The 20,867-nt window shown below is 46.3% G+C and overlaps 1 protein-coding gene across 1 annotated transcript in view; it reads left to right on the top strand.

The window, feature by feature from the left end:
* KIRREL1 (kirre like nephrin family adhesion molecule 1) overlaps nucleotides 1-20,867 on the top strand; it is a 164,149-nt gene that overhangs the window by 32,475 nt on the left and 110,807 nt on the right. The window lies entirely within an intron of this gene.

Raw genomic sequence — 20,867 nt, 5'->3', positions numbered from 1 at the left:
TGAACTACAACTCCAAAATTCAAGGACAATACCCACCAAACCTTCTAGTATTCTCTGTGGGTCATGAGAGTTCTCCGTGCCAAGTTTGGTTCAATTCCATCGTTGGTGGAGTTCAGAATACTCTTTGATTGTAGGTGAACTATAAATCCCAGCAACTACAACTCCCAAATGTCAAGGTCTGTTATCCCCAAACTCCACCAGTGTTCACATATGGGCATATTGAGTATCCGTGCCAAGTTTGCTCCAGATCCATCATTGTTTGCGTCCGCTGTGCTCTCTGGATGTAGGTGAACTACAACTCCACAACTCGAGGTCAATGCCTATCAAACCCTTCCAGTATTTTCTGGGATTAATTGTTTTTGAGTTTGTAATTCTCAGAATCATCAGGATTCTGGGAATTGCAGTCACCTCCCCTGAAAGCAGTGTGATTCCACAGCACTGGGCTTCCTTTGTTCGATTCTCTTCCCTTTTAATCCAGATCTGAAAAACTGTTTCACATGATTCTCCGTACTTTGTGGCTTCGGGGCTTGCATTGCTGCCAGTGCCTACATTCATTTTCAGATTTGAATGCAACCAGCAGTCAGGACTGGGGAGGTATCAACGCCAAAAATAAAACCGAAACTAACAATATTAGTTTCCCACCAACATTCCGTTTTCCGTTCTTGAGTTCGGAGTAGAGGAACTGCTTTGGGAGACGGTGGTTGGACATCCGGACAACGTGGCCGGTCCAGTGGAGTTGATGGCGGAGGACCATCGCTTCAATGCTGGTGGTCTTTGCTTCTTCCAGCACACTGACATTTGTCCACTTGTCTTCCCAAGAGATTTGCAGAATTTTTCGGAGGCAGCGCTGATGGAATTGTTCCAGGAGTTGCATGTGACGTCTGTAGACAGTCCACGTTTCGCAGGCATATAGCAGGGTTGGGAGAACAATGGCTATATAAACAAGTACCTTGGTCTCCCTACGGATGCCCCGATCCTCAAACAATCTCTAACTCATTCGAACGAATGCTGCACTGGCAGAGCTCAGGTGATGTTGTATTCCATTGTCAATGTTAACATCTGTAGACAGTCCACGTTTCACAGGCATATAGCAGGGTTGGGAGAACAATGGCTATTTAAACAAGTACCTTGGTATCCCTATGGATGTCCCGGTCCTCAAACACTCTCTGCTTCATTTGGAAGAATGCTACACTCGCAGAGCTCAGGCTGTGTTCTATTTCAGTGTCAATGTTGACGTCTGTAGACAGTCCACGTCTCGCAGGTGTATGGCAGGTTTGGGAGGACAATAGCTTTATAAACAAGCACCTTGGTATGTCCTGGTCCTCAAACATTCTCTGCTTCATTTGGAAAAATGCTGCACTCACAGAGCTCAGACAGTGTTGAATTTCAGTGTCAATGTTGACGTCTGTAGACAGTCCACGTTTCGCAGGTGTATGGCAGGTTTGGGAGGACAATAGCTCTATAAACAAGCACCTTGGTATCCCTACAGATGTCCTGGTCCTCAAACACTCTCTGCTTCATTTGGAAGAATGCTGCACTCACAGAGCTCAGGCGGTGTTGTATTTCAGTGTCAATGTTTACGTCTGTAGACAGTCCACATCTCACAGGTGTATGGCAGGGTAGGGAGGACAATAGCTTTATAAACAAGCATTTTGGTTTCCCCCGTTATAGACCTTGCTAGAGTGTCTTTGCAAAGCATGGAGATCTCTCTTAGTTGTATTGTTGTGAGTTTTCAGGGCTGTCTGGCCATGTCCCAGAAGCATTCTCTCCTGACATTTTGCCCACATCTATTGCAGGCGTCCTGGCATTGGAGAGGGATTGGCTGGTGACTGCTGGAAGAGCACTTTGGTTTTCTCAATGTTTAATGGCAGACCGAGCTTCGTGTATGCTTCTGCAAAGGTGTTTAGAGTGGCTTGTAGGTCTTCTTCTGAATGCGCACAGACGACGTTGTCATCAGCATACTGGAGTTCTATAACAGATGTTGTAGTAACCTTGGTTTTGGCTTCCAATATGGCTGCGTTGTAGCAGCATTTTCTCCTGACGTTTCACCTACATCTGTGTCCGGTATCTGGAGTTGCAAGTGACTTTGTTTCCCATCTAATGCAAATGCTTAATGTACTTTGGTCTCAGGCTTGAGTCCCAAAACCTGAATCGCCAACCTCATCCTGGCTTGTCGTGTGATGTTTTGGAAGTTGGATTCGTGTGGGCGGAGTGACTCTCTTTTGATCCCAGAGGGCATATTTCCGCTCTTTTTGCCTCCCACTGCTGGTGGGAGGGAACTGGGAAGCGCTCCTGGGCTGGTTTCTTAAGCAGAAGAGATGAAGGCAACAGCAAGAATATAAATTCACTGCTTCCCGTATATATTCTTGCCTATACGTCAGCCTAAGTCAAGGGCAGGTTTGGGGTCCCAAAACTATAGATTTTCATATGACACCACGACCCCTTAATACGCTTCCTCATGTTATGGTGACCCCCAACCATAAAATTAGTTTCGTTGCTACTTCATAACTCATTTTGCTGTTGTTATTAATAGTAACAGATTGATTTTGTCCTGTGGGAGTTGTAGTTGCTGGGATTTATAGTTCACCCACAATCAAAGAGCATTCTGAACTCCACCAATGATGGAACTGAATCAAACCTGGCACACAGAATTCCCATGACCAACAGAAAATACTGGAAGGGTTTGGTGGGCACTGACCTTGAGTTTTGGGAGTTGTAGTTTACCTACATCCAGAGAGAACTGTAGACTCATACAATGATGGATCTGGACCAAACTTGGCACGATTCTCAGTATGCCCAAATGTAAACACTAGTAGACTTTGGGGGAAATAGACCTTGACATTTGGGAGTTGTAGTTGCTGGGATTTATAGTTCACCTACAATCAAAGAGCATTCGAACCCTACCAAGGATTGAATTGGGCCAAACTTCACACAGAGAACCTCCATGACCAACGGAAAATACTGTGTTTTTCTGGTGGTCTTTGATGACCCCTCTGACACCCCCTCGCGACCCCTCCAGGGGTCCCGACCCCCAGGTTGAGAAACACTGGTCTAGGGGATGATGGGAGATGGCCACCCAGCTTCTGTTTAAAAGCCCCCAAAGAAGGAGCCAGACCTTGAAACTGCAAGGCCATTCAATGCTAATCAAGGTGGCTAATTGAAGCATTCGCACCTACCTCCCAACAGGCAATCAATGCTAGTTAACACCTCCCAACAAAGGATTCCCCCCAGGGGTAAGAATCACAGAATGTTGCAATTGGCATTGAATGGCCTTGCAATTTCAAAGCCTGGCTGCTTCCTGCCTGGGGGAAGTAGACCTCGTGGGCCATCCAGGCCAACCCCCTGCCAAGAAGCAGGACGATCACATTCAAAGCACCCCCAACAGATGGCCGTCCAGCCTCTGTTTAAAAGCCTCCAAAGAAGGAGCCAGAGCTTGAAACTGCAAAGCCATTAAATGCTAATCAAGGTGGCCAATTGAAACATTCACACGGGGTATAAATAAAGTTTATTATTATTATTATTATTATTATTATTATTATTATTATTCCGGAGGCAGCGCTGGTGGAATCGTTCCAGGAGTTGCATGTGACGTCTGTAGACTGTCCCATGTCTCACAGGCGTATAGCAGGGTTGGGAGGACAATAGCTTTGTAAACAAGCACCTTGGTCTCCCTACGGATGTCCTGGTCCTCAAACACTCTCTGTTTCATTCGGAAGAATGCTGCACTCGCAGAGCTCAGGCGGTGTTGTATTTCAGTGTCAATGTTGACGTCTGTAGACAGTCCATGTCTCGCAGGCGTATAGCAGGATTGGGAGGACAATGGCCTTATAATCAAGCACCTTGGTCTCCCTACGGATGTCCTCAAACACTTTCTGCTTCATTCAGAAAAATGCACTCCCAGAGCTCAGGTGGTGTTGTATTTCAGTGTCAATGTTGATGTCTGTAGACAGTCCACGTCTCGCAGGCGTATAGCAGGGATGGGAGGACAATGGCTTTACAAACAAGCACCTTGGTATCCCTACTGATGTCCCAGTCCTCAAACACTCTCTGCTTCATTCGGAAAAGTGTTGCACTTGCAGAGCTCAGGTGGTGTTGTATTTCAGTGTCAATGTTGATGTCTGTAGACTGTCCACGTTTCAGAGGCGTATAACAGGGTTGGGAGGACAATGGCTTTATAAACAAGCACCTTGGTATCCCTACAGATGTCCCCGTCTTCAAACACTCTCTGCTTCATTCGGAAAAATGCTGCACTCGCAGAGCTCAGGCAGTGTTGTATTTCAGTGTCAATGTTGATGTCTGTAGACAGTCCACGTCTCGCACACATATGGCAGGGTTGGGAGGACAATAGCTTTACAAACAAGCACTTTAGTGTCCCTACGGATGTCCCAGTCCTCAAACACTCTCTGCTTCATGTGGAAAAATGCTGCACTCGCAGAGCTCAGGCGGTGTTGTATTTCAGTGTCAATGTTGATGTCTGTAGACAGTCCACGTCTCGCACGCGTATAGCAGGGTTGGGAGGACAATAGCTTTATAAACAAGCACCTTGGCATCCCTACGGATGTCCCGGTCCTCAAACACGTCCTGTCTGTACCTATGTTTGGAACTTTACTCATTCAGCATCCTTCTGTGCAACGAGAAGGAAGGAAAGGAGAAAATAAGGCACCCTTTGCATCTTAGGACCCGCTTTCCCCCTTTCGATCCCTCTTCAAAGTATCTCGCCGCCCCCTCAGTGTTGGCTCTCTTCCCCCATAGCCCTGCCAGGGATTTCTCTTGGGTGGGAAGATGGTTTCGTTCCCTCCCGGTTTGCAAAAAAACGCCTGGGGGGTGATACTCCGCTTGCCCCAGGGGACCAAGGAAGTGCTTTAGAAGCCATGGAACTGCATGCCATGAATGGTAACACATTCCAAAACAAGGCTGGCGGGGAAAGGAATTGAAAAAGTTAGTACTTTTTTTCCTTGCTGAGCTGGCGGAGTTGTTTTGGACTACAAAGCCCAGAATCCCCAGTGCCAATTTACCGAACCGCAACTCATTTATGCATCCCTATTCGACTCTCCCTTCCCATTTACCTTTGACGTAGCCTGGCACTACGCCCCTTCTTTTTGATGTCAGATTGCAACTCCCATCCTCCTTGTGGGACTTCGTAGCCCATTGTTATGGACTGCTAGGATAGTTTGAGAAATGTTTGGTGGTACAAATCCAGTCCAACCCCATTCTACGATGAAGCAGGACAATCGCATTCAAAGCATCCCCAACAGATGGCCATCCAACCTCTGTTTAAAAGCCTCCAAAGAAGGAGCCTCTACCACACTCCGGGGCAGAGAGTTCCACTGCTGAACGGCTCTCACAGTCAGGAAGTTCTTCCTATTTGGACATATTGAGTATCTGTGCCAAGTTTTGCCTACATCCATCATTGCTTGAGTCCACAGTGCTCTCTGGATATAGGTGAACTACAACTCCAAAACTCAAGGTCAATGCCCACCAAACCCTTCCTGTTGATGATGGGAGTTCTGTGTGCCAAGTTTGGTTCAATTCCATCATTGGTGAAATTCAGAATGTAGGTGAACTACAACTCCAAAACTCAAGGTCAATGCCTATCAAAGCCTTCCAGTATTTTCTGGGGTTAATTGCTTTTGAGGTTGTAATTCTCAGGATCATCAGGATTCTTGGAATTGAATTCACCTCCCCTGAAAGCAGTGTGATTCCCCTGAAAGCAGTGTGATTAAAAGTGAACTATAAATCCCAGCAACTACAACTCCAAAATGATAAAACCATTTTTTTAGTGATGGTGACTCCTCGGGTTAGTAGGTGTCTTGTGGCCAAATTTGGTGGCAATTAGTTCAGCGGTTTTTGAGTTATGAAAACGAATAAAATCAATGTGGAACTAAGGAGTGTGGTCTTCACTCCCCATTGGCTTTGCCAGTGGAGATCGCGAACTGCCATAGAATGGTATCAGAATGGACTGGATGGCCCTTGAGTCTATGAAACACAGTTTTGTTGATTTCTTTGCCCCCAGGTCTGGTTAATAAAGTCAATGTGGAACGAAGGAGCGTGGTCTTCACTCCCCATTGGCTTTGCAAGTGGAGATCACGAACTGCCGTAGAATGGTCTCAGAGTGGACTGGATGGCTCTTGAGTCTATGAAACACAGTTGTGTTGATTTGTTTGCCCCCAGGGCTGGTTAATAAAGTCAATGTGGAACGAAGGAGTATGGCCTTCACTCCCCATTGGCTTTGCAAGTAGAGATCGCGAACTGCCATAGAATCGTATCAGTGTGGATTGGATGGCCCTTGAGTCTATGAAACACAGTTTTGTTGATTTGTTTGCCCCCAGGGCTGGTTCTGCCCAGCCAGAATATAGTCAATGTGGAACGAAGGAGCGTGGTCTTCACTCCCCATTGGCTTTGCAAGTGGAGATCACGAACTGCCATAGAATGGTATCAGAGTGGAGTGGATGGCCCTTGAGTCTATGAAACACAGTTTTGTTGATTTCTTTGCCCCCAGGTCTGGTTAATAAAGTCAATGTGGAACGAAGGAGCGTGGTCTTCACTCCCCATTGGCTTTGCAAGTGGAGATCACGAAGTGCCGTAGAATGGTCTCAGAGTGGACTGGATGGCTCTTGAGTCTATGAAACACAGTTTTGTTGATTTGTTTGCCCCCAGGGCTGGTTAATAAAGTCAATGTGGAACGAAGGAGTATGGCCTTCACTCCCCATTGGCTTTGCAAGTAGAGATCGCGAACTGCCATAGAATCGTATCAGTGTGGATTGGATGGCCCTTGAGTCTATGAAACACAGTTTTGTTGATTTGTTTGCCCCCAGGGCTGGTTCTGCCCAGCCAGAATATAGTCAATGTGGAACGAAGGAGCGTGGTCTTCACTCCCCATTGGCTTTGCAAGTGGAGATCACGAACTGCCATAGAATGGTATCAGAGTGGACTGGATGGCCCTTGAGTCTATGAAACACAGTTTTGTTGATTTGTTTGCCCCCAGGGCTGGTTAATAAAGTCAATGTGGAACGAAGGAGCGTGGTCTTCACTCCCCATTGGCTTTGCCAGTGGAGATTGCGAACTGCCATAGAATGGTATCAGAGTGGACTGGATGACCCTTGAGTCTATGAAACACAGTTTTGTTGATTTGTTTGCCCCCAGGGCTGGTTAATAAAGTCAATGTGGAACGAAGGAGCGTGGTCTTCACTCCCCATTGGCTTTGCAAGTGGAGATCGCGAACTACCATAGAATGGTCTCAGAGTGGAGATGTGCAGTGTTGTGCCATACACAGCCGTACCCGTGCTTTACCTTCTCTTGCCTCCGCCCGCATCCTCTCCACCACCCCAGTTGCAAGCTGAGAGCAAGAGGTTATGAAAATGAGCAGCCTGACTCTGGGGACTCCAATTATCTGCTAAGTGTGAAAGCCAGAGTGATTAATTAAGAGATAATAAAAAGAAAAGGAGGCGAGAGGGAATAACGGGATGCTTTGATGATAAAACCTGAGGTAAGCCAAGCAATTAGGGGGAATCTTTATGAAGAGCCAGCTATAATCCCCGGGCAGGAGCCATCATTGCCAAAGGAGGGGAAGGCGGGAGGAAGGCACACGAGAGGGGCGGGGAAGGTGTAATTGCTTGCGTGCCCATCATCCCCGCACCAACAACGTCAAAGCCAATGGGATTTGGGCCTCTATAGTGTCTAGATCCAGAGAAGTCATGCTCCCCATGCTCTATTCTGCCTTGGTTAGACCACACCTGGAATATTGTGTCCCATTCTGGGCACCACAACTGAAGGGAGATGTTGACAAACTGGAATGTGTCCAGAGGAGGGCGACTCAAAGGATCAAGGGTGTGGAGAACAAGCCCTATGAGGAGCGGCTTAAAGAAAGAGAAGGGGATGAGAGTCAGGTTCTAATATTTGAGAGGCTATCCTATTGAGGAAGGGTCAAGCTTGCTTTCTGCTGCTCTGGAGACATATTAGACACAATAATAATAATAATAATAATAATAATAATAATAATAATAAATCACACAGTCCTAGATGCTTGGGAAGTGTTCGACTTGTGATTTTGTGATACAAAATCCAGCATATAGATCTCGCTTGCTGTGACATAGTGTGCTTTTGTGTCAATAATAATAATAATAATAATAATAATAATAATAATAATGGGATGTGTCCAGAGGAAGGCAACTAAAATGTGAGAGCCGTTCTTTCTTCCTTTCCCTGCCTCCCCCTTCCTTCCTTCCTTCCTTCCTTCCTTCCTTCCTTCCTTCCTTCCTTCCTTCCTTCTTTCCTTCTTCCCTCCCTTCTTTCCTTCCTTCCTTCCTTCCTTCCTCCCTCCTTCTTTCCTTCCTCCCTCCCTCCCTCCCCCTTCCCTCCCTCCCTCCCTCCCTCCCTCCCTCCCTTCCTTCTGACTTCCTTCCTTCCTTCCTTCCTTCCTTCCTTCCTTCCTCCCTCCTTCTTTCCTTCCTCCCTCCCTCCCTCCCTCCCTCCCTCCCCCTTCCCTCCCTCCCTCCCTCCCTTCCTTCTGACTTTCTTCCTTCATTCATTCATTCATTCATTCATTCTTCCTTTCCTTCTTTCCTTCCTTCCTTCTTTCTTCCCTCCCTCCCTTCCCTTCCTCCTTCTTTCCTTCCTTCCTTCCTTCCTTCCTTCCTTCCTTCCTTCCTTCCTCACTTTCCTTCCTTCTTTCCTTCCCTCTTCCTTTTTCTTTCCTTCTTTCTTCCTTTTCTTCTTTCATTCCTTTTTCCTTTCCTTCTGATTTTCCTTTTCCATCTTTCTTCCTTTCTTTCTTCCTTTCCTTCCTTCCTTCCTTCTTCCTTCTTTCCTTCCTTTCCATCCTTTTCTCCTTCCTCCCATCCTTCCTTCTTTCTTCCCTCCTTCTCTCCCTCCTTTCTTGCTTTCTTTCTTTCCATCTTTCTTCCCTTCCTTCTTTCCTTCCTCCCTCCCTCCTTTCTTGCTTCCTTTCTTCCTTTCCTTCTTCCCTTCCTTCCTTTTTTCTTTCCTTCTGATTTCCTTTCCTTCTTTCCTTCTTTCTTCCTTTTCTTCTTCCCTTCCTTCCTTCTTCCTTCCTTTCCTTTTTTCTTTTTTTCCTTACTTATTTTTTCCTTCCTTCCTTCATTCTTTCTTTCCTTCTTTCTTCCCTCCCTCCCGCCCTCCCTCCCTTCCTTTCTTCCCTTCCTCCTTCCTTCCTTCCCTCCCTCCTCCCTCCCTCCCTTCTTCCTTCCTTCCTTCCGTTTGCAAAGCTAATAAAGAGTGAAGGCCTCTTGCCTTTGCTCCTCATTGGCTTTACCCTGGATCGGTTGATGTGCTTTTGAACAAGTCAAAGTTCACATTTGCAAGTGTGTGCAGTTGTGTGTCCTTTCCTTCCCAAAAGTGGGTCCCTTCCCCGGTCTTTCCAGAAATGCGGCCTGGTCTCCCCATTCCCTTGAAGGCCCCCGGGGTCTCCGGCTGAGCCAGACCCGCAGTGTTGTCGGCGTGTGCAATTAGCCTGCAATTGTGGTTCCAATCGAAGGAGGGGTTGTGCGGAGAAGACGGCGCCGGCGGAGAGAAGAAAAGAGGCGAGCGGCAGATTGAAGGACCGCTCTCCAACTTTCCTCGCAAAAAATGGGAGACCAGTTGTGTGCCGGCCGTGTTTCCATAGAAACACCCAAGAAAGGCAGAGAGGGTGTGTGTGTGTGTGTATGTGTGAGTGTGACGTTGTCGTGGTGGAGGAAACAACCCAATCCAAGCCAATGTTTAAAGGCTGGAACAAAAAAGCTATTCAGAGATAATTGAGGAGGAGCAGACGGACCCTTCCCCAGTCTGGGCCATTGTGCGGTGGAGAGACCTGCTCCTCCAATGCCAACCCTCTGCAGTCGGCTCCCTCTCCCCCTCCCCAAATAACAAAGTGAAGCATTCACAATCCAGAATTGCTCTTCAGTTGCTTTGGGGAAGGGGCCTTGATCCCTCTGGTGTTCTTCTGCAAGCTTTCCAAAGGATGCTCTCTATTCTTCGCTCTGAATTTCCCATCCTTTGGGTATTAAAACAACTGGCAAAATCTCCATCTCCAAGTGAGCAACATTATGTTGCCACTGGCCACCTTGATTAGCATTGAATGGCCTTTAAGCTTCAAAGCCTGGCTGCTTCCTGCCTGGGGGAATCCTTTGTTGAGAGGTGACTGGGAGAAAGAACTCTTGTCTGTTGGAGGCAAGCGTGAACGTTGCAATAGGCCTCCTCGATTAGCATTGAATCTCCTAGTAGTTTCAAGGTCTGGCTTCTTACTGCCTGGGGGAATCCTTTGTTGGGAACCTCACAACATTTGAGGATGCCTGCCATAGATGCAGGTGAAACATCAGGAGAGAATGCTTCTAGAACATGGCCATACTGTCCAAAAAACCTACAACCAGAAGGGCTTTCGTGGCTGGAATCACTATATATATATATATGCAAACACACATATATACACAAATATATACACACACAAAACACAGATACACAGCAGCGCTCTTACATAGCTCTTACTGCCTCTTACAGAGAAGAGCAGGAGGGTCAGAGAGTTGCATCTATGCTGACGATCGTGCCATCACTGCCTATGCAAGGAATTTTGAAATGCTCGAACAGAAGCTACCCAAAGCTTTAGGTGCTCTTGCTGCCTGTTACAGTAAGACGATCTATGCTGACGGTTGTGCCATCACTGCCCAAGCAGGGAGCTTTGAAATGTTTGAACACAAGCTCTCTGAAGCTTTAGGTGCTCTTACTGCCTCTTACAGAGAAAACCAGAAGGGACAGAGAGTTTGGTCTATGCTGATGATCATGCCATCACCGCTTTGAAATGGTTGAACAGAAGCTCTCTGGAGCTTTAGGTGCTCCTACTGCCTGTTACAGTAAGACTATCTATGCTGACGATTATGCCATCACCGCCCAAGCAGGGAGTTTTGAAATGGTTGAACAGAAGCTCTCCGAAGCTTTAGGTGCTCCTACTGCCTGTTACAGTAATACGATCTATGCTGACGATTGTGCCATCACCGCCCAAGCAGGGAGTTTTGAAACAGAAGCTCTCCAAAGCTTTAGGTGCTCCTACTGCCTGTTACAGAGAAAACCAGAAGGGACAGAGAGTTTCATGTATGCTGACGATTGAGTCATCACCGCCTAAGCAGGGAGTTTTGAAATTGTTGAACAGAAGCTCTCCGAAGCTTTAGGTGCTCTTACTGCCTGTTAATAATAATAATAATAATAAATAATAAAACTTTATTTATACTCCGCTACCATCTCCCCAAGGGACTCAGTGTGGCTTACATGAGCTTGTAACAGTAAGACGATCTATGCTGACGATCGTGCCATCACCACCCAAGCAGAGAGTTTTGAAATGGTTGAACAGAAGCTCTCTGAAGCTTTAGGTGCTCTTACTGCCTCTTACAGAGAAAACCAGAAGGGACAGAGAGTTTCATCTATGCTGATGATTGAGCCATCACCGCCCAAGCAGGGAGCTTTGAAATGGTTGAACAGAAGCTCTCTGAAGCTTTAGGTGCTCTTACTGCCTATTACAGGGAAAACCAGAAGGGATAGAGAGGTTCATCTATGCTCACGATCATGCCATCACAACCCAAGCAGGGAGTTTTGAAATGGTTGAACAGAAGCTCTCCAAAGCTTTAAGTGCTCTTACTGCCTGTTACAGGGAAAACCAGAAGGGATAGAGAGTTGCATCTATGCTGACGATCGTGCCATCACCGCCCAAGCAGGGAGCTTTGAAATGGTTGAACAGAAGCTCTCCCAAGGCTTTAGGTGCTCTTACTACCAACTAAAATCAGCTGTTTCCATCAGAGGGAAATGACATACAGCCCTGAAAACTCACAACAACCCAGAAAAAGGACAGTTTGAGGAATCTAAAGAGCTTGCGATGTAGCAGGATGTGGTCCCCGATATGTGCCCATCCCTTGGCTGCTGTAATCCATGGGTCTTGCCCACTTTGCTTCCCAATTCCTTGCTTGCGGAGCTGACTTTTGGCCTCTTCCCCAGTAAATTCAGCAGGGATGTGCTGAGCTTTCAGAGATAATCGGAGGGCGAAAGAGGAGGGAAAAGTAACTTGCTTGGAGACAGCTGTCTCTGGGCTTCACCAATTCTGATGTTCTGCATCCATGTTTCTCTCCTTTGGGTCTCAACTATTCCCCACTTTACACCTAAGCAGAGTTGGCAAACACAGACGAAGGAATTGGTATTATTTTGGAAGGAAACAGAAGGGATTTCGAAGCCCTTTCGAAACAGAAGAGATTTCCGAGGCGAAAGAGAGAAGCGATGGGGAATGCTCCCTTCCCCCTCTCGGCCCGCTCTGCTTTCCTTTCCTCCCTTTTTTCTCTCTCTTTCTGCTCTTCCAGAGTCTTGACAGGAAATTCTTCAAATTCCAGGCCTGTAGACTCATGGCAGAGTTGCAACCACAAGACCCAAATGGGGAGGAAGAGGGGAGAGGGAGAGGAGAAAAGGAGAGGGAGCCGGAGAGAGGGGAAAGCAAGCCAAGCCAAGGTCTGTTTCTCATCTCCCAAGATTTCTGGACCGGGTTTGCAAATAATGCCGGGAATGACCCTTTCCCATACATACAAAACAGAGGAATGTTTTTGCAAGGGAGAGATTCCTTTCCACTGGAAATTAACCCTACAAAGGAGGGCAAGAAAGGAACAGAAACACGTCTTGTCAAAGGCTTGTAGGTTTTTTGGGCTGTGTGGCCATGCTCGAGAAGCATTCTCTCCTGACGTTTTGCCTGCATCTATGGCAGGCATCCTCAGAGGTTGTGAGGTTCCCAACAAAGGATTCCTCCAGGCAGGAAGCAGCCAAACTTTGAAACTACTGGGCCATTCAGTGCTAATCAAGGTGGCCAATGGCAACATTCACGCATGCCTCCAACAGACAAGAGTTCTTTCTCCCACCCGTTCTCAACAAAAGATTCCCCCAGGCAGGAAGCAGCCAGGCTTTGAAGCTAAAAAGCCATTCAGTGCTAATTAAGGTGGCCAATGGAAACATTCACGCTTGCCTCCAATAGACATGAGTACTTTCTTTCTCCCACCTACCTCCCAACAAAGGATTCCCCCAGGCAGGAAGCAGCTAAACTTTAAAGCTGAAAGGCCATTCAGTGCTAATCAAGGTGGCCAATGGCAACATTCACACTTGCCTCCAACAGACAAGAGTTCTTTCTCCCATCCACCTCCCAACAAAGGATTCCCCCAGACAGGAAGCAGCCAGACTTTGAAGCTGCAAGGCCATTCAATGCGAATCAAGGTAGCCTATTGCAACATTCATGCTCCTCTCCAACAGACAAGAGTTCTTTCTTTCTCCCACCCACTTCCCAACAAAGGATTCCCCCAGGCAGACAAGAGTTCTTTCACCCACCGATTCCCAATAAAGGATTCCTCTAGACAGGAAGCAGCCAGGCTTTGAAGCTGAAAGGCCATTCAATGCTAGTCAAGGTGGCCAATGGCAACATTCACACTTGCCTCCAACAGACAAGAGTTCTTTCTCCCATCCACCTCCCAACAAAGGATTTCCCCAGGCAGAAAGCAGCCAGGCTTTGAAGCTAAAACGCCATTCAATGCTAATCAAGGTGGCCAATGGCAACATTCACGCTTGCCTCCAACAGGCAAGAGTTCTTTCTTTCTCCCACCTACCTCCCAACAAAGGATTCCCCCCAGGCAGAAAGCAGCCAGGCTTTGCAGCTAAAAGGCCATTCAATGCGAATCAAGGTAGTCTATTGCAACATTCACATTTGCCTCCAACAGACAAGAGTTCTTTCTTTCTCCCACCTCCCAACAAAGGATTCCCCCAGGCAGGAAGCAGTCAGGCTTTGAAGCTGAAAGGCCATTTAATGCTAGTCAAGGTGGTCAATGGCAACATTCCCATTTGCCTCCAACAGACAGGAATTCTTTCTACCACCCACCTCCCAACAAAGGATTCCCCCAGGCAGAAAGCAGTCAGGCTTTGAAGCTGAAAGGCCATTTAATGCTAGTCAAGGTGGTCAATGGCAACATTCCCATTTGCCTCCAACAGACAGGAGTTCTTTCTACCACCCACCTCCCAACAAAGGATTCCCCCAGGCTTTGAAGCTGAAAGGCCATTCAATGCTAATCAAGGTGGCCTATTGCAACATTCCCACTAGCCTTACTGTATCAGGCAGCAAGAGCACCTCTGACACCCCTTTGCGACCCCCTCAGGGGTCCCGACCCCCAGGTTGAGAAACACTGCTTTAGGCCTTCTCTGCCAAAGAGTTCAGGAACCTCAACAAACTATGGATCCCATGGCAATGACAGTCGTGTCAAACTACAGTGCGGATGCACCAAAAGAAATGGGTTTTGAGAAGGAGGATAAACGGTGCGTCCGTGGAGCCCGATTTTGTGCAGTGTATCGCAGATTGGAGGGTTGTGGACCGGCCGATGGATTATTCTCCGCTCAAAGCTATCGATCGGGCAGCCAACGTGGCGTCGATGGGGACCGAGAGCGGGGGCATTCTGCATCGATTGGGCAGAGAATGCTGTTGACACAATTTTTCTTTTTGCCCCCAGAAGCGGCGCTCCGAAGCTCGGCTCGCGGCTGCCCGTTGGAAAGATAATTCTATCATTATTAAAAGACATCTCGGGAAAGATCCCGGGAAGGCGGCTTTGCTTTGGCCTGATGGGCGCCTGCCACCCTTTCGAGGAAGGCATTCATAATTACAGATTCTGCAGGAAGAAGGGGAGTTGGGGAGGGGAGGGGAAAAAATCTTAATTAGCCATTGTTCTTAACTGGGAATAGCATACGACTTAATTAAAGCAGAGCCGATAAACAGCCCTCCTCGGCATTCCTGATGCTGAAATTCAGATTCCTACAAAGCGAGAGAGAGAGAGGCAAGGGAAGGAGGAAGGCAAATAATAATAATAATAATAATAGATGTAATAATAATAATAATAATAATAATAATAGAGTAAAATAATAATAATAGATGTAATAATAATAATAATAGATGTGATAATAATAATAATAATAATAATAATAGAGTAAAATAATGGAAATGTAATAATAACAATAATAAAGTAAAATCATAAATGTAATAAAAATAATAGAGTAAAATGATAAATGTAATAATAATAATTACAACAACAACAACAAAAGCTGACATGATGTGAGGATTTAAAGATCGAACTGCAAAGACTCTGGCACAAGCCAGTCAAGGTGGTCCCAGTGGTGATCGGCACACTGAGTGCAGTGCCTCAAGACCTTGGCCTGCACTTAAAAACAATCGGCACTGACCAAATTACCATCTGCCAGCTGCAGAAGGCCACCTTACTGGGATCTGCATGTGTTATTCGCTGATACATCACACAGTCCTAGACACTTGGGAAGGGTCCGACGTGTGATCCAATACAACAGCCAACACACTGATCTTGTCTGCTATGGACTCATCTTGTTGTGTTTCAAATAATAACAGAGGAAAATAATAAATGTAATAATAATAATAATAATAATAATAATAATAATAATAATAGACTAAAATAAAGGAGGGAGCCCCCAGTGATGCAGTGGGTTAAACCACTGAGCTGCAAAACTTGTTGGCTATGTTCTAGAAGCATTCTCTCCTGACGTTTCTCCTGCATCTATGGCAGGCATCCTCAGAGGTTGTGAGGTTCCCAACAAAGGACTCCCCCAGGCAGTAAGAAGCCAGACTTTGAAACTGCTAGGCCATTCAATGCCAATCAAGGTGGCCTATTGCAACATTCCCATTTGCCTCACACAGACAAGAGTTCTTTCTCCCACCCATTCCCAACAAAGGATTCCCCCAGGCAGGAAGCAGCCAGATTTTGAAGCTGCAAAGCCATTGAGTGCTAATCAAGGTGGCCAGTGGCAACATTCCCATTTGCCTCACACAGACAGGAGTTCTTTCTCCCACCCACCTCCCAACAAAGGATTCCCCCAGGCAGGAAGCAGCCAGGTTTTGAAGTTTTAAGGCTATTCAATGCTAGTCAAGGTGGCCTATTGCAATATTCACACTTACCTTCAACAGACAAGAATTCTTTCTCCCACCCATTCCCAACAAAGGATTCCCCCAGGCAGGAAGCAGCCTGGCTTTGAAGCTGCAAGGCCATTCAGTGCTAATCAAGTTGGCCAATGGCAACATTCCCACTTGCCTCACACAGACAAGAGTTCTTTCTCCCACCCATCTTCCATCAAAGGATTCCCCCGGGCAGGAAGCAGCCAGGCATTGAAGCAGCAAGGCCATTGAATGCTAATCAAGGTGGCCAATGGCAATGTTCACACTTGCCTCACACAGACAAGAGTTCTTTCTCCCACCCACTTCCCAAGAAAGGATTCCCCCAAGCAGGAAGCAGCCAGGCTTTGAAGTTGTAAGGCCATTCAATGCTAGTCAAGGTGGCCTATTGCAACATTCACACTTACCTCCAACAGACAAGAATTCTTTCTCCCACCCGTTCCCAACAAAGGTTCCCCCCAGGCAGGAAGCAGCCAAGCTTTGAAGCATGATAGCCATTTATACATGGCTATCATGTCTCCTCGCGGCCTTCTCTTCTTCAGGCTAAATATGCCCAACTCTTTAAGCCGCTCCTCATAGGGCTTGTTCTCCAGACCCTTGATTCAGCTTGTCAACATCTCCCTTCAATTGTAATGCCCAGATGATGGTGGTGATGATGATAATTAGATAATACTACTAATAATAATAATAATATGATATTATAATTATATATTTTATATTACATGTGATATTACTAATAATATTCTTCAGGCTAAACATACCCAGCTCTTTAAACCGCTCCTCATAGGGCTTGTTCTCCAGACCCTTGATCATTTTAGTTGCCCTCCTCTGGACACATTCAATTATTATTATTATTATTATTATTATTATTATTATTATTATTATTATCGTGTCCAGTATGTCTCCAGCAGAAAGCAAGCATAAAAACATGGAAAAACACAGTGGAAGAGACTAAAAAAGCCAAAAAAAAAACCCATTACCACGCATGCGCAAAATCACATATATACACACATATACACAAATATACACATATAAACACACACAAAATACATATACACAGACTGGGCTACAGCAACGAGTGGCAGAGGACAGCTAGTTGTTGTTGTTGTTATTATTATTATTGTGTCCAGTATGTCTTGTTGTTGTTGTTGTTATTGTTGTTGTTGTGTCCAGTATGTCTCCAGAGCAGCAGAAAGCAAGCTTGACCCCTCCTCAATGGGATAGCCTATCTAATATATGAACCGGGCTCTCGTCCCCTTCTCTTTCTTTAAGCTGCTCCTCATAGGGCTTGTTCTCCAGACCCTTGATCATTTTAGTTGCCCTCCTCTGGACACATTCCATCATCATCATCATCATAATCATTTCCAGTATGTCTCCGGAGCAGCAGAAAGCAAGCTTGACCTCTCCTCATCGGGATAGCCTCTCAAATATTTGAACCTGGCTCTCGTCCCCTTCTCTTTCTTTAAGCCGCTCCTCATAGGGCTTGTTCTCCAGATCCTTGATCATTTTAGTCACCCTCCTCTGGACACATTCCAGCTTGACTACAAGTCCCATCAAGAGGAATGATAGGGGCGCATCATCTAAGAGCAACAGAAGGAGCCGCTCCTGCATATTTATTTGAATGCACAAAACCAGGGCGAATTCAGGCCGAAAGTGCTCCACCGCCACAACGTCTGGACCATTTTCGGCAGCGTTATTAATAAAACACATCTCCCAAAAGTGAATATTTCATCAAGCCATCCTGCACAGTTCAATGTTTAATACCTGCCTTTGCATTGTCACGACGCACGTCGCCTTTCTGAATTAAGTAAAAAGCTTTCAAGAATGCGACGTTGCGCAGCCGAGCATGAAGATCCCGGATTGAGCTTCCAAAGGGAGTTGGGAGGATGGAGGAACCCAGAATATATATTTTGTACCTCTCTATGTTTTCGATCACCGCAAGGTCGTCGGAACCGGTTTCTGTAGTTTCATTTATCAACATCTTCACAAAAAGCACCCTCTCTAGGCATTTTCTGGGTCTTCCAGCAGGACTCTAGAGTCATATTAAATATATCTATATGCATAATAATAGTGAAAATATGTATGTGTGTACGAAAATATGTATGTGGTCGAGGTACCTACTTTCACAGACCGGCACCATGAACATGTCCAAGAGTCCATTGGTAGGGTTAAGGGAGAAGCAGTGGGTGGAGTCATGCAAATTCCACACCAATGGCGTGAGTCAGAAACACTGGGATGTCTGTGGTGGAGGAAATACATAAAATCTAGGATGAAATGGTCTTCCTTTGTTGGAAATGGGTGGGAAAAAGAACTATTGTCTGTGTGAGACAAGTGGGAATGTTGCCATTGGCCACCTTGATTAGCACTGAATGGCCTTGAATGTGAGAGGAAGTCCTAGGAACGAGGGAGCAAGCTTGTTTTCTGCTGCCCTGGAGACTAGGACGCAATGGCTTCAAACTACAAGAAAGGAGATCCCATTGGAACATTAGGAAGAACTTCGTGACTGTGAGAGCTGTTCAACAGTGGAACTCTCTGCCCCGGAGTGCGGTAGAAGCTCCTTCTTTGGAGGCTTTTAAGCAAAGTCTGGATGGCCATCTGTCGGGGGTGCTTTGAATGCGATTTTCCTGCTTCTTGGCAGAATGGGGTTGGACTGGATGGCCCACGAGGTCTCTTCCAACTCTAGGATTCTATGAAAACATATCGTGGGAAGGCTGGGAACAGGAGTAGAGGCCGTTGAGACCCTGTTAGCGGCTGTCTGCTCCCATTATCTCCGGTCCAGGAGTCATGCCTTTCACATTCCTGCGGAGCGCCTTCAAAGGAACTTCCGCCCGGCGAGATGTGGCAACCTTTGTACCTGGATCGCTTTCAAAAGGAGAGGAAAAGAATGGGAGGAGGAGGAAAGGATCGATTTAGGCAGACATGGACTCGTTCTATCTGTTTGGCCTTGGGAACTCTCTCTGTGTGGTCGGCAGTGGAATTTAGGCTCTAAAGGCCAAAGAGCTGTGAGTCTTCCTAAGCAACGTTCTTCGCATTCGGGATACTGGGTTGTGGTGGTTTAATGTTTAGGTCAGTGCTTCTCCACTTGGGGGGGGGGGGGGTGTCAGAGGGGTTCTGTGTGGGAAGTTTGGCCCAATTCTATCATTGGTGGGGTTCAAAATGCTCTTTGATTATAGGTGAACTATAAATCCCAGCAACTACAACTCCCAAGTGTCAAGGTCTATTTTCTCCCAAATCCACCAGTGTTCACATTTGGGCATATTGAGTATTCGTTCCAAGTTTGGTCCAGATCCATCATTGTTTACGTCCACAGTGCTCTCTGGATATTGGTGAACTACAACTCCCAAACTCAAGGTCAATACCCACCAAACCCTTCCAGTATTTTCTGTTGGTCATGGGGGTTCTGTGTGGGAAGTTTGGCCCAATTCTATCGTTGGTGGAGTTCAGAATGCTCTTTGATTGTAGGTGAACTATAAATCACAGCAACTACAATTCCCAAATGACAAGATCTATTTTCCTCAAACTCAACCGGTGTTCACATTTGGGCATATTGAGTATTCATGCCAAGTTTGGTTCAGATCCATCATTGTCTGAGTCCAAAGTGCTCTCTGGATATTGGTGAACTACAACTCCAAAACTCAAGGTCAATGCCTACCAAAGCCATCCAGTATTTCCTGGTCATGGAGGCTCTGTGTACCAAATTTGGTCCAAATCCCTCTTTGATGAAGTTCAGAATGCTCTTTGATTGCAGGTAAATCTCAGCAACTACAACTCTCAAAACTTAAGGTCAATGCCCACCAAACCCTTCCAGTATTTTCCATTGGTCATGGGAGTCCTGTGTGCCAAGATTGGTTCAATTCCATCATTGGTGGAGTTCAGAATGCTCTTTGGTTATAGGTGAACCATAAATCCCAGCAACTACAACTCCCAAATGACATAATCAATATTCCCTCCATCCTCACCAGCATTCAAATTTGGACATATTGGGTAAGGTAAGATAAAAGAGCATTTTGAACTCCACCAATGATGGAATTGGACCAAACTTGGCACACAGAACTCCCACGACCAACGAAAAATACTGGAAGGGTTTGGTGAGCATTGACCTTGAGTTTTGGAGTTGTAGTTCACCTGCATCCAGAGAGCATTGCATACGCAAAACAATGATGGATCTGGACCAAACTTAGCACGAATCCTCAATATGCCCAAATGTGAACACTGGTGGAGTTTGGGGAAAATAGACCTTGACATTTGGGAGTTACAGTTGATTTATAGTTCACCTGCAATCAGGGGCGGCTCAACCCATTACGCAAAGTAAGCACTTGTGGTATAGTTGATTTTGCCCAGGGGCGCTCTTGAGGTGCTCTTGGGGGAAAATAGACCTTGACATATGTGAGTTGTAGTTACTGGGATGTATAGTTCACATACAATCAAAGGGCATTCTGAACTCCACCAGTGATGGAATTGAACCAAGTATGGCACACAGAACTCCCACGACGAACAGTGATTGGTTGGGGGGTGGGGGCAAAATACCATTTGCTTACCGTTGAAAATTACCTAGGGTCACCTCTGCCTGCAATCAAAGCACATTATAAACTCCAGCAATAATGGAATTGGACCAAACTTGGCACACAAAACAGAATTCTAGAAGTGTTTGGTGGGCATTGACCTTGGGTTTTGGAGTTGTAGTTCACCTCCCTCCAGAAAGCACTATGGACTCAAACAATGATGGATATGGACCTAACTTGTCATGGATACTCAATATGCCCAAATGTGAATACTGGCGGAGTTTGGAGAAAATAGACCTTGGCATTTGGGAGCTACTGGGATGTATAGCTCCCCTGCCATCAAAAGGTTCAGAAGGGTGCGTGGGGGCCGGGGAGAAAGGCTGCCCAAACAGCAAGGCTGG

This window comes from Anolis sagrei, chromosome 12 (assembly GCF_037176765.1).
Source record: "Anolis sagrei isolate rAnoSag1 chromosome 12, rAnoSag1.mat, whole genome shotgun sequence".
Classification (NCBI taxonomy): Eukaryota; Metazoa; Chordata; class Lepidosauria; order Squamata; family Dactyloidae; genus Anolis; species Anolis sagrei.
This window is presented reverse-complemented; position numbering and strand designations above follow the sequence as displayed.